The following is a 19,280-nucleotide window of genomic DNA, read 5'->3' on the forward strand; positions in this document are numbered from 1 at the left end:
GAGTCGACCCTCAAGAAACATTTCATTAAGACTGTTTTTAATGGTAGAGTAAGCTTTGTTGATTTCAGATCTTGAACTCAAAGCATAAGAATCATTGTCTAACAAATTAAGCATGCGGTCAAAATAATCAACCTTATCAAACACAACAGCCCCCCCTCCCTTGTCTGGTTTACAAATACGTAAACTGTACATCTTAACAAACTCAAGTAATTCCTGTTCCTTTTTAAGAACATTAGTTTTTTCATGTTGGGGCAATAATTTATAATTCTGTCTAAGATCCAGTTCACACATATTTTCAAAACACTGGATGATAGGGAGAAGGGGTGGATTAAAGGTACTAGGTACCCTGTATGGGTTACTAGTAGTGCTACTGATGTTACTTCCAAACATTAAATTAAAGTTAAGTTTGCGGCTATACATTTTAATAGCAAGAATATTGTCAACAAGATCTGATTTGTGCTGCGGTACATAGGTATGACCTTTAGCTAGAAGGTCAGCTAGTTCGTTAGGAATAGGTACAGACGAGAAATTATATATATTAAAATCACCTAAACAGTTAGTAGTCATAACAGGTTTCCTCATGTGTACAAATTCTACCTCCTGTGCCTCACAAATGCTATTAATATTGTACAGTCCTGTATTAGATGGATGATCAACTCCAAAAGAGTCATAATGATCCATGTCAGCATTACCAGTAATCTCGAGTATTAGAAGGGGTAGTGCTGACAGGAGTAACAGTTACAGTCTCTGTTGTCTGGGTCTCTGATAATTCCTTTTGTTCTGTTGATAATAGTTGTTGCGTGACTTGGGAATGGCTCCCTGCCTGGTAGCATCGTGAAAAAACGGTTGCTGGTGAAAAACCGGTGGCTGAATGGTGGGGGTGGAAGTCCCCCCACCGTTGGACTGTGCCTTCCGGTTCTGCAACCTCTCACTCCTCCTCACTGTCGGTTCTAGTTGAGGGTTAGTTTCAAACATGTCCAAGTCTCTAATACTGGTACTAGCAGGATTGTTAATAGCCGCTTTAAGATTAGGACCATTAACTGGGCGCTGATTGTGTGCTACTTCTTCAGTGCACAAAGTGTTGGAAAGATGTTGCCAAGATTGAGAAGGGGCAGGAGCTGGGTAAACAACTCCTTGCTCATACGCTCTACAGTCTCGATCTAATTTTTTAATTTTATTCAATTTCAGTTTGTTTAAATACTGGTCAATACTGCTGAAACAGCGACTGTATTCGTATTTATATCTATTAAATTCCTCATCCATTTTTATAGTGGAGTCAAGTTCAGTAATGTCAGTCACTAGTCGATCAATCCAAATGGTGTAATGCTTGATCATCAAATGTAAAAGGTCAGCCCCTTGCTGGTCAAATAACATAATTAACTCTTTATGAAAATCGGAGTTCACTACTAGGCCAGTTGGGTACTGGTAGTGCCTTAAGCCTTTAGGTATGATTTTGCGTTCAAGGCATTCCTTAAAATAAGAAATTTCTAACTGTAATTTCTTAATTTTGATTAATAATTTGTCAAACAATTGAAGCTTAAATGAAATGTTAGTTGTACTATTGTTTACCTCTTCTCCATCAACCATATTCTGCATCCGTTCACCATGCCCAGGGTTAGCTTCCCTCCTTAGTGAGAAGGTTTCGGAAATCCAATTGCCTAGAACGGGTAAGCCATGGGAACTGTTGGTAACAAGTTGCTCGTCAGGCCCTCTTAAAGGCTGCAACCTAATGGAGCTCTGATCGGAGTTCAAACCTTGTAATTCATTCACAGTATTAGCAGTTAATACCACGCTGCTGTTAGATGTAGTGACATCTCGGTTGTTGGAAATAAGCACTCCGCTAAACGTAGGTTCGGAACGTAGATGCACATTGCTGCATGAGGACGCTGGTAACCTAGTGTCATTATGGACATTTCCGTCCATTTGCGCTGTTTTAACACCACTATTTAGTGTAAAAGTCCCTGTTGAAGTAACTGCTGGTGCGGTAACACTCGCAATAAGCGGTGGTGTTGTAGTTAAGATAGACGCTATTGTCCCATTAACAGGTGGTGCATTTACTTCAACCATAGTTAAAGAGGTTACAACGGCATCAGGCGTAATTAAAGGAGTAGTTGTGGGGTTAACCTCACTAACCTTCTTCTTGTTGGTTAGCGGTAAGATTAAATTACGCATATCTTGCTGCTGTGAGTCTAATTTCTCCAATCTCGCACATAGCGAGTCCATCCTTTTAAAAAGGGAATCAAACAAGTTGTCCTGGTCAGCCATAGTGTTCGTCGCTGGTGCTGTAAAAACAGCACTATTGCAGCTCTTGAGGAGAACAGGAGTTGTGTTGGGCGAGAAGCCACTGCTACTATCGGATCCAGACGCCATAAACCTCAAACCAAGTACGAAGCACAAAAAACAGTAAATAAAACACAGAAAGGATCCAAATAGATGCAGGTGGAAACGCCAAGAAAATCAAAACGTGCTGGAACACAGGACAAATTTATTATAGTGAAGCGCTTTTCGTCTGTGTGATACACAGACTTCCTCAGACAAAGTGCATTGATCAATCACAGCTTTTATACATTCCTTAATTCCCTAATTGACTGAGAACAGGAACAATTAGGGTAAACTAAATTATGGAAAGTCAATGTTACCAACACATTACCAACTTAAAAATCAAAGCATTATAAGGAAATGTGTGTTTAAAAGTAGCCAAAGTTAAAGGTAGCTACACTTAAAAATAAAATACATACATATAAAAATAGGCTGCTTAATAAGATAAAATACGATAAAATACAAAGGCAGTCCCACAAACAGGCGCTGCAACAAGTACAACAGTCAGTTAACCCCACAAACTGTTTCTTAATGATCTTAATTTTATATTTCCCTAAAGGCAAATATAGGTATGTAAACAAATGTAAAAGCAAGAACCTCCAAATATGCATCAGTTTATATAAAAAGTGCATCAATTCAAGTAAAAAATAAATATACGTAAATATGTATGTATAAATTTAAATTTAAATTAAAGAGTATGCAGGGATAATTGTGCTTATATAAATCATACATTCGTATTCGTACTCTCTCTGGTATTACTACCTATATAGAGATGTTTGAACTATCTTAGTAAATTCCTCAATTTAAGTAAAGAACTGATGGAACAACCCTCGTTTAGTCCAGGAAAAGCGTAGGCATTCAGTCTAATCTGCCATCTCAGTTCTAGTGCTTCCAGAAGTAACTGGGATGGGGCACCTCTTTTATTTTCAACTAACTGGTCGATGGCCATAAATTTAAAGAAGTGGTCTTTACACATGGAAATGTGTTTAGCCAACGCATTTTCTTGCTTGTCCTTACTTATAGCATATTGATGCTCATAGACCCTTTCTCGTAACCTGCGCTCAGTTTTACCCACATAGAACCCTTCGCATTTTTGACACTGTGCAATATAAACAACCATGCGGGTATTACATGTGGATCTACAACGCAGGTTAAAGTGAAGGTTGTTAGCCTTAAACCTATTGGATTCTAAAACGTGCTTACACTGGTTACAATTTTGACATTTGTACATGCCAGGTATTCGAGTGGAGGTATTATCATTGTGTTCCAACAAGGATTTCAAGTTTTTACCTCTCCGAAAAGTAATCTCTGGTTTACTCCCTACTTTACTTAGTACTGCAAAGTTATTCCTAAAGATATTCCAATTCTTTTAAAAAATTCCAAATGTAAGATAACTGTCAATGCTGTAAGTCAAAATTAACCTGGTGTTACTGTTAAATGTATTACCAGTGAGGGCCTGACTGGGTGTAACCAGGGTAGAGGTCGTAATAGTGGAAGTACTTTCTCCAACAGTATCTACCCTGAGTAGAGGTAGGTACATACCATTTAGTCTTTTACTAGTAACTTCTCTCACTAAGTTGTCAAGCAGGGATGGTGGATACCCTCTATGTAGGAACATATCAACCAGTGATTTACACTCATTGTGGAAATCAACGTCCAGACTCACAATACGAGCAGCCCTAACTAACTGCCCCTTGACAACAGATCTCTTCTGGTAGCTAGGGTGACAGCTGCTGTAATGAAGTAAAGAGTTAGAGTACATTGGTTTCCTAAAACTCCTGGCTATGTATTTACCAAGTTCAAGGTTTTTCGCTAACCAAATGTCTAAATAGGCTATGGCACTCTTACTGAATACAAAAGTAAAGGACAAGAAGTCAGTGGAGGAATTGAAGGATTCTAACAGGGAGTTACATTCAGGTTCGTTGCCCTTAAATAAAATGAAAATGTCATCCAGGTAACGTGTGTAATACTTAATGTTACACGTAACTTGACTGTTGTTAAACACATATTCTCGTTCCCAGTATGACATGACCATATTGGCCAGACTGGCCCCACAGGGCGAACCCATGGCCACCCCTGTTGTTTGTAGGTAAAAATTATCTCCCAGTAAAAAGTAGTTGTTATATAAAATAATCTCAAGGAGTTCTAGCACGAGAGATATTTCTGCAGCAGGTGCTGATTTCTTCTTAAGGGTGATGCCTACCCAATCACTGGCCAATTCTAGGGGTATACAGGTGTAAAGGTCTTTGACATCAATGGTGAGGAAATTGGTATGTACCTACCTCTACTCAGGGTAGATACTGTTGGAGAAAGTACTTCCACTATTACGACCTCTACCCTGGTTACACCCAGTCAGGCCCTCACTGGTAATACATTTAACAGTAACACCAGGTTAATTTTGACTTACAGCATTGACAGTTATCTTACATTTGAAATTTTTAAAAAGAATTGGAATATCTTTAGGAATAACTTTGCAGTACTAAGTAAAGTAGGGAGTAAACCAGAGATTACTTTTCGGAGAGGTAAAAACTTGAAATCCTTGTTGGAACACAATGATAATACCTCCACTCGAATACCTGGCATGTACAAATGTCAAAATTGTAACCAGTGTAAGCACGTTTTAGAATCCAATAGGTTTAAGGCTAACAACCTTCACTTTAACCTGCGTTGTAGATCCACATGTAATACCCGCATGGTTGTTTATATTGCACAGTGTCAAAAATGCGAAGGGTTCTATGTGGGTAAAACTGAGCGCAGGTTATGAGAAAGGGTCTATGAGCATCAATATGCTATAAGTAAGGACAAGCAAGAAAATGCGTTGGCTAAACACATTTCCATGTGTAAAGACCACTTCTTTAAATTTATGGCCATCGACCAGTTAGTTGAAAATAAAAGAGGTGCTCCATCCCAGTTACTTCTGGAAGCACTAGAACTGAGATGGCAGATTAGACTGAATGCCTACGCTTTTCCTGGACTAAACGAGGGTTGTTCCATCAGTTCTTTACTTAAATTGAGGAATTTACTAAGATAGTTCAAACATCTCTATATAGGTAGTAATACCAGAGAGAGTACGAATACGAATGTATGATTTATATAAGCACAATTATCCCTGCATACTCTTTAATTTAAATTTAAATTTATACATATTTACGATATTTATTTTTACTTGATTTGATGCACTTTTTATATAAACTGATGCATATTTGGAGGTTCTTGCTTTTACATTTGTTTACATACCTATATTTGCCTTTAGGGAAATATAAAATTAAGATCATTAAGAAACAGTTTGTGGGGTTAACTGACTGTTGTACTTGTTGCAGCGGCTGTTTGTGGGACTGCCTTTGTATTTTATTGTATTTTATCTTATTAAGCAGCCTATTTTTATATGTATGTATTTTATTTTTAAGTGTAGCTACCTTTAACTTTGGCTACTTTTAAACACACATTTCCTTATAATGCTTTGATTTTTAAGTTGGTAATGTGTTGGTAACATTGACTTTCCATAATTTAGTTTACCCTAATTGTTCCTGTTCTCAGTCAATTAGGGAATTAAGGAATGTATAAAAGCTGTGATTGATCAATGCACTTTGTCTGAGGAAGTCTGTGTATCACACAGACGAAAGCGCTTCACTATAATAAATTTGTCCTGTGTTCCAGCACGTTTTGATTTTCTTGGCGTTTCCACCTGCATCTATTTGGATCCTTTCTGTGTTTTATTTACTGGTTTTGGTGCTTCGTACTTGGTTTGAGGTTTATGGCGTCTGGATCCGATAGTAGCAGTGGCTTCTCGCCCAACACAACTCCTGTTCTCCTCAAGAGCTGCAATAGTGCTGTTTTTACAGCACCAGCGACGAACACTATGGCTGACCAGGACAACTTGTTTGATTCCCTTTTTAAAGGATGGACTCGCTATGTGCGAGATTGGAGAAATTAGACTCACAGCAGCAAGATATGCGTAATTTAATCTTACCGCTAACCAACAAGAAGACGGTTAGTGAGGTTAACCCCACAACTACTCCTTTAATTACGCCTGATGCCATTGTAACCTCTTTAACTACGGTTGAAGTAAATGCACCACCTGTTAATGGGACAATAGCGTCTATCTTAACTACAACACCACCGCTTATTGCGAGTGTTACCGCACCAGCAGTTACTTCAACAGGGTCTTTCACACTAAATAGTGGTGTTAGAACAGCGCAAATGGACGGAAATGTCCATAATGACACTAGGTTACCAGCGTCCTCATGCAGCAATGTGCATCTACGTTCCGAACCTACGTTTAGCGGAGTGCTTATTTCCAACAACCGAGATGTCACTACATCTAACAGCAGCGTGGTATTAACTGCTAATACTGTGAATGAATTACAAGGTTTGAACTCCGATCAGAGCTCCATTAGGTTGCAGCCTTTAAGAGGGCCTGACGAGCAACTTGTTACCAACAGTTCCCATGGCTTACCCGTTCTAGGCAATTGGATTTCCGAAACCTTCTCACTAAGGAGGGAAGCTAACCCTGGGCATGGTGAACGGATGCAGAATATGGTTGATGGAGAAGAGGTAAACAATAGTACAACTAACATTTCATTTAAGCTTCAATTGTTTGACAAATTATTAATCAAAATTAAGAAATTACAGTTAGAAATTTCTTATTTTAAGGAATGCCTTGAACGCAAAATCATACCTAAAGGCTTAAGGCACTACCAGTACACAACTGGCCTAGTAGTGAACTCCGATTTTCATAAAGAGTTAATTATGTTATTTGACCAGCAAGGGGCTGACCTTTTACATTTGATGATCAAGCATTACACCATTTGGATTGATCGACTAGTGACTGACATTACTGAACTTGACTCCACTATAAAAATGGATGAGGAATTTAATAGATATAAATACGAATACAGTCGCTGTTTCAGCAGTATTGACCAGTATTTAAACAAACTGAAATTGAATAAAATTAAAAAATTAGATCGAGACTGTAGAGCGTATGAGCAAGGAGTTGTTTACCCAGCTCCTGCCCCTTCTCAATCTTGGCAACATCTTTCCAACACTTTGTGCACTGAAGAGGTAGCACATAATCAGCGCCCAGTTAATGGTCCTAACCTCAAAGCGGATATTAACAATCCTGCTAGTACCAGTATTAGAGACTTGGACATGTTTGAAACTAACCCTCAACTAGAACCGACAGTGAGGAGGAGTGAGAGGTTGCAGAACCGGAAGGCACAGTCCAACGGTGGGGGACTTCCACCCCACCATTCAGCCACCGGTTTTTCACCAGCAACCGGTTTTTCACGATGCTACCAGGCAGGAGCTATTCCCAAGTCACGCAACAACTATTATCAACAGAACAAAAGGAATTATCAGAGACCCAGACAACAGAGACTGCAACTGTTACTCCTGTCAGCACTACCCCTTCTAATACTCGAGAAGGGATTACAGTTACTGGTAATGCTGACATGGATCATTATGACTCTTTTGGAGTTGATCATCCATCTAATACAGGACTGTACAATATTAATAGCATTTGCGAGGCACAGGAGGTAGAATTTAGAAACACATGAGGAAACCTGTTATGACTACTAACTGTTTAGGTGATTTTAATATATATAATTTCTCGTCTGTACCTATTCCTAACGAACTAGCTGACCTTCTAGCTAAAGGTCATACCTATGTACCGCAGCACAAATCAGATCTTGTTGACAATATTCTTGCTATTAAAATGTATAGCCGCAAACTTAACTTTAATTTAATGTTTGGAAGTAACATCAGTAGCGCTACTAGTAACCCATACAGGGTACCTAGTACCTTTAATCCACCCCTTCTCCCTATCATCCAGTGTTTTGAAAATATGTGTGAACTGGATCTTAGACAGAATTATAAATTATTGCCCCAACATGAAAAAACTAATGTTCTTAAAAAGGAACAGGAATTACTTGAGTTTGTTAAGATGTACAGTTTACGTATTTGTAAACCAGACAAGGGAGGGGGGGCTGTTGTGTTTGATAAGGTTGATTATTTCGACCGTATGCTTAATTTGTTAGACAATGATTCTTATGCTTTGAGTTCAAGATCCGAAATCAACAAAGCTTACTCTACCATTAAAAACAGTCTTAATGAAATGTTTCTTGAGGGTCGACTCCAACAAGAACAGTATAATTACCTATCCACGTCACACCCTAAGTTCCCTTGTCTTTTCGGGATCCCTAAGATACACAAGGATCTTTACAATCCACCTATGTGTCCACTAGTTGACGGACGCGGATCCCCTACATATGCTTGTGCCAAACTAGTAGATTCTATATTACAAAAATATTTGACACAAGAAGAACAAATTTGTAAAGACTCGTGGACCTTTTTGGCTAAGATAGGTGAAATCACCTTCGACCCCAACCTCAATTTCCTCACCATTGATGTCAAAGACCTTTACACCTGTATACCCCTAGAATTGGCCAGTGATTGGGTAGGCATCACCCTTAAGAAGAAATCAGCACCTGCTGCAGAAATATCTCGTGCTAGAACTCCTTGAGATTATTTTATATAACAACTACTTTTTACTGGGAGATAATGTTTACCTACAAACAACAGGGGTGGCCATGGGTTCGCCCTGTGGGGCCAGTCTGGCCAATATGGTCATGTCATACTGGGAACGAGAATATGTGTTTAACAACAGTCAAGTTACGTGTAACATTAAGTATTACACACGTTACCTGGATGACATTTTCATTTTATTTAAGGGCAACGAACCTGAATGTAACTCCCTGTTAGAATTCAATTCCTCCACTGACTTCTTGTCCTTTACTTTTGTATTCAGTAAGAGTGCCATAGCCTATTTAGACATTTGGTTAGCGAAAAACCTTGAACTTGGTAAATACATAGCCAGGAGTTTTAGGAAACCAACGTACTCTAACTCTTTACTTCATTACAGCAGCTGTCACCCTAGCTATCAGAAGAGATCTGTTGTCAAGGGGCAGTTAGTTAGGGCTGCTCAGACAGAGTCTGGACGTTGATTTCCACAATGAGTGTAAATCACTGGTTGATATGTTCCTACATAGAGGGTATCCACCATCCCTGCTTGACAACTTAGTGAGAGAAGTTACTAGTAAAAGACTAAATGGTATGTACCTACCTCTACTCAGGGTAGATACTGTTGGAGAAAGTACTTCCACTATTACGACCTCTACCCTGGTTACACCCAGTCAGGCCCTCACTGGTAATACATTTAACAGTAACACCAGGTTAATTTTGACTTACAGCATTGACAGTTATCTTACATTTGAAATTTTTAAAAGAATTGGAATATCTTTAGGAATAACTTTGCAGTACTAAGTAAAGTAGGGAGTAAACCAGAGATTACTTTTCGGAGAGGTAAAAACTTGAAATCCTTGTTGGAACACAATGATAATACCTCCACTCGAATACCTGGCATGTACAAATGTCAAAATTGTAACCAGTGTAAGCACGTTTTAGAATCCAATAGGTTTAAGGCTAACAACCTTCACTTTAACCTGCGTTGTAGATCCACATGTAATACCCGCATGGTTGTTTATATTGCACAGTGTCAAAATGCGAAGGGTTTTATGTGGGTAAAACTGAGCGCAGGTTACGAGAAAGGGTCTATGAGCATCAATATGCTATAAGTAAGGACAAGCAAGAAAATGCGTTGGCTAAACACATTTCCATGTGTAAAGACCACTTCTTTAAATTTATGGCCATCGACCAGTTAGTTGAAAATAAAAGAGGTGCTCCATCCCAGTTACTTCTGGAAGCACTAGAACTGAGATGGCAGATTAGACTGAATGCCTACGCTTTTCCTGGACTAAACGAGGGTTGTTCCATCAGTTCTTTACTTAAATTGAGGAATTTACTAAGATAGTTCAAACATCTCTATATAGGTAGTAATACCAGAGAGAGTAATACGAATGTATGATTTATATAAGCACAATTATCCCTGCATACTCTTTAATTTAAATTTAAATTTATACATACGTATTTACGTATATTTATTTTTTACTTGATTTGATGCACTTTTTATATAAACTGATGCATATTTGGAGGTTCTTGCTTTTACATTTGTTTACATACCTATATTTGCCTTTAGGGAAATATAAAATTAAGATCATTAAGAAACAGTTTGTGGGGTTAACTGACTGTTGTACTTGTTGCAGCGCCTGTTTGTGGGACTGCCTTTGTATTTTATTGTATTTTATCTTATTAAGCAGCCTATTTTTATATGTATGTATTTTATTTTTAAGTGTAGCTACCTTTAACTTTGGCTACTTTTAAACACACATTTCCTTATAATGCTTTGATTTTTAAGTTGGTAATGTGTTGGTAACATTGACTTTCCATAATTTAGTTTACCCTAATTGTTCCTGTTCTCAGTCAATTAGGGAATTAAGGAATGTATAAAAGCTGTGATTGATCAATGCACTTTGTCTGAGGAAGTCTGTGTATCACACAGACGAAAAGCGCTTCACTATAATAAATTTGTCCTGTGTTCCAGCACGTTTTGATTTTCTTGGCGTTTCCACCTGCATCTATTTGGATCCTTTCTGTGTTTTATTTACTGGTTTTGGTGCTTCGTACTTGGTTTGAGGTTTATGGCGTCTGGATCCGATAGTAGCAGTGGCTTCTCGCCCAACACAACTCCTGTTCTCCTCAAGAGCTGCAATAGTGCTGTTTTTACAGCACCAGCGACGAACACTATGGCTGACCAGGACAACTTGTTTGATTCCCTTTTTAAAAGGATGGACTCGCTATGTGCGAGATTGGAGAAATTAGACTCACAGCAGCAAGATATGCGTAATTTAATCTTACCGCTAACCAACAAGAAGACGGTTAGTGAGGTTAACCCCACAACTACTCCTTTAATTACGCCTGATGCCATTGTAACCTCTTTAACTACGGTTGAAGTAAATGCACCACCTGTTAATGGGACAATAGCGTCTATCTTAACTACAACACCACCGCTTATTGCGAGTGTTACCGCACCAGCGGTTACTTCAACAGGGACTTTTACACTAAATAGTGGTGTTAGAACAGCGCAAATGGACGGAAATGTCCATAATGACACTAGGTTACCAGCGTCCTCATGCAGCAATGTGCATCTACGTTCCGAACCTACGTTTAGCGGAGTGCTTATTTCCAACAACCGAGATGTCACTACATCTAACAGCAGCGTGGTATTAACTGCTAATACTGTGAATGAATTACAAGGTTTGAACTCCGATCAGAGCTCCATTAGGTTGCAGCCTTTAAGAGGGCCTGACGAGCAACTTGTTACCAACAGTTCCCATGGCTTACCCGTTCTAGGCAATTGGATTTCCGAAACCTTCTCACTAAGGAGGGAAGCTAACCCTGGGCATGGTGAACGGATGCAGAATATGGTTGATGGAGAAGAGGTAAACAATAGTACAACTAACATTTCATTTAAGCTTCAATTGTTTGACAAATTATTAATCAAAATTAAGAAATTACAGTTAGAAATTTCTTATTTTAAGGAATGCCTTGAACGCAAAATCATACCTAAAGGCTTAAGGCACTACCAGTACACAACTGGCCTAGTAGTGAACTCCGATTTTCATAAAGAGTTAATTATGTTATTTGACCAGCAAGGGGCTGACCTTTTACATTTGATGATCAAGCATTACACCATTTGGATTGATCGACTAGTGACTGACATTACTGAACTTGACTCCACTATAAAAATGGATGAGGAATTTAATAGATATAAATACGAATACAGTCGCTGTTTCAGCAGTATTGACCAGTATTTAAACAAACTGAAATTGAATAAAATTAAAAAATTAGATCGAGACTGTAGAGCGTATGAGCAAGGAGTTGTTTACCCAGCTCCTGCCCCTTCTCAATCTTGGCAACATCTTTCCAACACTTTGTGCACTGAAGAGGTAGCACATAATCAGCGCCCAGTTAATGGTCCTAACCTCAAAGCGGATATTAACAATCCTGCTAGTACCAGTATTAGAGACTTGGACATGTTTGAAACTAACCCTCAACTAGAACCGACAGTGAGGAGGAGTGAGAGGTTGCAGAACCGGAAGGCACAGTCCAACGGTGGGGGGACTTCCACCCCCACCATTCAGCCACCGGTTTTTCACCAGCAACCGGTTTTTCACGATGCTACCAGGCAGGGAGCTATTCCCAAGTCACGCAACAACTATTATCAACAGAACAAAAGGAATTATCAGAGACCCAGACAACAGAGACTGCAACTGTTACTCCTGTCAGCACTACCCCTTCTAATACTCGAGAAGGGATTACAGTTACTGGTAATGCTGACATGGATCATTATGACTCTTTTGGAGTTGATCATCCATCTAATACAGGACTGTACAATATTAATAGCATTTGCGAGGCACAGGAGGTAGAATTTAGAAACACATGAGGAAACCTGTTATGACTACTAACTGTTTAGGTGATTTTAATATATATAATTTCTCGTCTGTACCTATTCCTAACGAACTAGCTGACCTTCTAGCTAAAGGTCATACCTATGTACCGCAGCACAAATCAGATCTTGTTGACAATATTCTTGCTATTAAAATGTATAGCCGCAAACTTAACTTTAATTTAATGTTTGGAAGTAACATCAGTAGCGCTACTAGTAACCCATACAGGGTACCTAGTACCTTTAATCCACCCCTTCTCCCTATCATCCAGTGTTTTGAAAATATGTGTGAACTGGATCTTAGACAGAATTATAAATTATTGCCCCAACATGAAAAAACTAATGTTCTTAAAAAGGAACAGGAATTACTTGAGTTTGTTAAGATGTACAGTTTACGTATTTGTAAACCAGACAAGGGAGGGGCTGTTGTGTTTGATAAGGTTGATTATTTCGACCGTATGCTTAATTTGTTAGACAATGATTCTTATGCTTTGAGTTCAAGATCCGAAATCAACAAAGCTTACTCTACCATTAAAAACAGTCTTAATGAAATGTTTCTTGAGGGTCGACTCCAACAAGAACAGTATAATTACCTATCCACGCCACGTCACATCCTAAGTTCCCTTGTCTTTTCGGGATCCCTAAGATACACAAGGATCTTCACAATCCACCTATGTGTCCACTAGTTGACGGACGCGGATCCCCTACATATGCTTGTGCCAAACTAGTAGATTCTATATTACAAAAATATTTGACACAAGAAGAACAAATTTGTAAAGACTCGTGGACCTTTTTGGCTAAGATAGGTGAAATCACCTTCGACCCCAACCTCAATTTCCTCACCATTGATGTCAAAGACCTTTACACCTGTATACCCCTAGAATTGGCCAGTGATTGGGTAGGCATCACCCTTAAGAAGAAATCAGCACCTGCTGCAGAAATATCTCTCGTGCTAGAACTCCTTGAGATTATTTTATATAACAACTACTTTTTACTGGGAGATAATGTTTACCTACAAACAACAGGGGTGGCCATGGGTTCGCCCTGTGGGGCCAGTCTGGCCAATATGGTCATGTCATACTGGGAACGAGAATATGTGTTTAACAACAGTCAAGTTACGTGTAACATTAAGTATTACACACGTTACCTGGATGACATTTTCATTTTATTTAAGGGCAACGAACCTGAATGTAACTCCCTGTTAGAATTCAATTCCTCCACTGACTTCTTGTCCTTTACTTTTGTATTCAGTAAGAGTGCCATAGCCTATTTAGACATTTGGTTAGCGAAAACCTTGAACTTGGTAAATACATAGCCAGGAGTTTTAGGAAACCAACGTACTCTAACTCTTTACTTCATTACAGCAGCTGTCACCCTAGCTATCAGAAGAGATCTGTTGTCAAGGGGCAGTTAGTTAGGGCTGCTCAGACAGAGTCTGGACGTTGATTTCCACAATGAGTGTAAATCACTGGTTGATATGTTCCTACATAGAGGGTATCCACCATCCCTGCTTGACAACTTAGTGAGAGAAGTTACTAGTAAAAGACTAAATGGTATGTACCTACCTCTACTCAGGGTAGATACTGTTGGAGAAAGTACTTCCACTATTACGACCTCTACCCTGGTTACACCCAGTCAGGCCCTCACTGGTAATACATTTAACAGTAACACCAGGTTAATTTTGACTTACAGCATTGACAGTTATCTTACATTTGAAATTTTTAAAAAGAATTGGAATATCTTTAGGAATAACTTTGCAGTACTAAGTAAAGTAGGGAGTAAACCAGAGATTACTTTTCGGAGAGGTAAAAACTTGAAATCCTTGTTGGAACACAATGATAATACCTCCACTCGAATACCTGGCATGTACAAATGTCAAAATTGTAACCAGTGTAAGCACGTTTTAGAATCCAATAGGTTTAAGGCTAACAACCTTCACTTTAACCTGCGTTGTAGATCCACATGTAATACCCGCATGGTTGTTTATATTGCACAGTGTCAAAAATGCGAAGGGTTCTATGTGGGTAAAACTGAGCGCAGGTTACGAGAAAGGGTCTATGAGCATCAATATGCTATAAGTAAGGACAAGCAAGAAAATGCGTTGGCTAAACACATTTCCATGTGTAAAGACCACTTCTTTAAATTTATGGACATCGACCAGTTAGTTGAAAATAAAAGAGGTGCCCCATCCCAGTTACTTCTGGAAGCACTAGAACTGAGATGGCAGATTAGACTGAATGCCTACGCTTTTCCTGGACTAAACGAGGGTTGTTCCATCAGTTCTTTACTTAAATTGAGGAATTTACTAAGATAGTTCAAACATCTCTATATAGGTAGTAATACCAGAGAGAGTACGAATACGAATGTATGATTTATATAAGCACAATTATCCCTGCATACTCTTTAATTTAAATTTAAATTTATACATATGTATTTACGTATATTTATTTTTTACTTGAATTGATGCACTTTTTATATAAACTGATGCATATTTGGAGGTTCTTGCTTTTACATTTGTTTACATACCTATATTTGCCTTTAGGGAAATATAAAATTAAGATCATTAAGAAACAGTTTGTGGGGTTAACTGACTGTTGTACTTGTTGCAGCGCCTGTTTGTGGGACTGCCTTTGTATTTTATTGTATTTTATCTTATTAAGCAGCCTATTTTTATATGTATGTATTTTATTTTTAAGTGTAGCTACCTTTAACTTTGGCTACTTTTAAACACACATTTCCTTATAATGCTTTGATTTTTAAGTTGGTAATGTGTTGGTAACATTGACTTTCCATAATTTAGTTTACCCTAATTGTTCCTGTTCTCAGTCAATTAGGGAATTAAGGAATGTATAAAAGCTGTGATTGATCAATGCACTTTGTCTGAGGAAGTCTGTGTATCACACAGACGAAAAGCGCTTCACTATAATAAATTTGTCCTGTGTTCCAGCACGTTTTGATTTTCTTGGCGTTTCCACCTGCATCAATTTGGATCCTTTCTGTGTTTTATTTACTGGTTTTTGTGCTTCGTACTTGGTTTGATATCTATCAGATGCAACCAGACATCTGTAGTGCACCAACCACTTATAATACATGGTGACATACACCCAATCCTAGGGCCTTCTACCACTAACAGTAGTCAAAACCTCACCCATCCAAACTCAAAACACACCCAAATAATCATTTAACTACTGTATCCAATGCTTCTCTAAAGCACAACAAATAAACAAAATCCTACCAAATCAGCTCACTCAACCCTTAAGATATAACTATAAATGCACAAGGTTCTGCAATAAAGTTAGAGAACTTCATGCCTAAATTCAAACCCACAACCCCTACATACTTACTCAGACAAGGTCAAAATCCTCCATCAAAGATGAAGAAATACTCCCACCAGGATATAACATAATAAGAAATGACCAAACCACTAAATATGCCAGAGGGATAGCTATCTTGTTCCTTAATACTTTAGAAACAGCAAGACATCCCAACCAACCCCTGACATTTCACTCAGAATAACTAATAATCACCCATCTTAAATTAAATTCACATGCGGTGATATGTATAATAGGTGCATGCATACCTCTAAATTGAAACAATATTAATACCACTGAAAATATACTTAACTGCATTATTAGCAATGTAAAGCAAGAAACACTTCTTCTCAGTGACATAGATTAGTCTGATCAATATACTAGCATATCCCATTTAAACGTCAATCTATTGAGTCTAACTCAATCAATTAAAAGTCCAGCAAGATATCTTAAAACCTCTGGCAAAGCTAGCAACCCAGATTACGTACTATCCACTAACCCTGAAAACTAGAATACTCCCTGATGCACTAAACAACCAACATCCAACTTATATAATCATGGACTTTGTAAAAATCACCAAGGGCCAGCACCTAAACTCTGTAAAAAACATTACTAGCCTCAACAAAGACACTTTCATTGAGACCCTGAAACATTGCCACTGAACCCCATTAAAATACACTCCTGCTAGATGATGCCATATCATACTTTTATACCACTTTTCTGCAGGCTTTAAACCAACAAGCACCTCAGCATTATAGGCAAGTCAAAGCGATAATCCACACTGGCTAACATGAAACACGAAACAATTAATGAAAACTAGAGATAATGCTTGGCGTGAATGGCACAAAGACAAAAAAAATTACCAAAATTACTGACACTCAAGAAATCTTACCAAAACATATGTTAATTTAGACAAGAAGAACTATTACACAACAGCACAAGCAACACATTCCAATAATCTCAAATTGTTCTAGTCTACTATAAGCAATCTGCTAAAGTGAAGTACCAAACCCACCCAACCCTCTTCCCAATGAAACTAATGCCACTATAGTTTGAAAGTTCAATGAACACTGGTGTACCTCCTCTCACCTCAAGCTGTAGTACCAATCAGACAAATCATTTCTCATTTGAACTAGTCCCAATTACTACAATAAAGAAATACTTAAACTAAAACCTATTGTATTAGCAGCAGACAGTGTTCTTGCAGAATGTCTTACCTCCTCTCACCTCAAACTGTAGTACCAATCAGACAAATCATTTCTCATTTAAACTAGTCCCAATTACTACAATAAAGAAATACTTAAACTAAAACCTATTGTATTAGCAGCAGACAGTGTTCTTGCAGAATGTCTTAAATTAGGAGCATGAAATGAACTACCCAGTCTCTATATTGATAGATCCTTACAAGAATCATTTGTTCCAAAAATGTGGAGAACCTCTTACATTTTACCAATACATAAAGCAGGTAGCTCCATTGAGTTTTCAAACTGTTGAGTTATTACAATAATACTCCCTCCTCCAACTGGGAGGATGGCAGAATGGTTATGGTGTTCACCTTGCAGATACAAGGTGCAGGGTTTGATTCTCACATGGGGTAACTGGCTAGGCTTAAATTGGCCCATAAGGGCAATTAGCCTAGTACTAATCTATGAACCTATGAACCTATAATCTATGAACCTATTAAGTACTAAAATGATGCAGCTATCATTAAATCCTAAACTTTCTGCTAGAAGAATACCTACCTCCCCATTCGCAACATGGTTCCCAGACCCAGTACATCACTGAAGCTGCCCTTGTACACTTTATAGAAACAGGAAACCAAAACAGAAATATACGTAACCCTGTCTCAACACTAGTTTTGACTTCTCAAAGGCTTTTGATACCCTGTCTCACTCTTTTCTCCTCGATAAGCTTTTGCAACTAGGACTAAGCAGCACTGCTATTGAAAGATATCCCAGTTACTTCAGCACACACAATCTGTCAAATGGCAGGATTCATACTCTACTCATCAGCCAGTACAAACAGGAGTACTACAGGGGTCAATACTGCACCCTTCCTATTTAATATATACATAAGTGACATGCACAAAGCAGCCAGACATTCAACACCCATGCAATATACTGGAACAAAAATAAACTGTTGAAATCACCATGAACGAACAGGAATCCTTGCTAAAATATCCAATATTTTATTCGACAATAAAAACAGAAGATGAGCGCTTTCACGTGCCACCTGCACGCTTCTTCAGATCTGTGAATATGAATACAGAAACGTATTGACTCTTTATATAAAGTCATTTGTGAGTGATTTAAGTCAGAATTTTGTAATCGGAGATTGAACAACATTTCTACTCAGATCAATATATATAGTGATAAGCTTCAACTTGTTAAACAGCGGAAGCTTCTAAGGGATCATAATGACTTTACATCAGGCCATATTTTTGTTTGGCCGAGAACTCCAGGGGGAAATGCTCCCCATATTCATCACACGCAGCTTACGCAGCATCATGTCTATGATTCTACACCTTTGCTAATAGCTGACACAGATGGAGCTCTGGGACATATGAATACAGCTGTCGTTATTGATCCGCCCATTCCATCTGTAGCTGACATCAATAATGCGACTTCGCTAGGAACTCCGCCACCTAATCAACAAGCTCTCCAGGCTCCAGGTGACGAGTTGAGGTTAGGAGCGGTTAAGCGAACTGGTAATATTCATCCTATTGCTGACAAGCCATCTTCTCCTTTTCCAATCAAGCAAACCAGGTTTGCGAGAGGGAGATCCCACAGCAGGGGCCCGAAGAAACGAAAACATTCGCAGGAGAGGTATGGCCAAAAGAGAACAGCATGGAATTGAATAGTCTGTTTTTTAATCACTCTAGCCATACTTTATCTGATTCTGACATTTCGTTACTTAACAAGGGCATGGGCTTTATTCCGTCTCAGCCCAGTAAGCTGAATGAAACATTTCTTGATCTCAGGCTATTTGGACGTAAGGTAGTGTTAAGAATGTACTTTAAAAACAGTGAGAATCCTCATAATAATGCCTCGTTTTCTCAACTGGTTAAACGCAAAAGTACATTTACACCTATATTACCTTCTGCTGTTGAGTGTTTCACAAAGCTATGTGAAAGGGATTTTTATGTACATTATTCAACTGGTAACAAAAGTAATAGGTTTTATAATTTGAGTAAAACAGAATTTGTCTCCTTGCAAACTCTTCGAATGAATGATAACATAACCATTAAA

Source organism: Protopterus annectens, chromosome 1.part1 (genome assembly GCF_019279795.1).
Source record: "Protopterus annectens isolate FY-2018-M chromosome 1.part1, PAN1.0, whole genome shotgun sequence".
Lineage (NCBI taxonomy): Eukaryota > Metazoa > Chordata > Ceratodontiformes > Protopteridae > Protopterus > Protopterus annectens.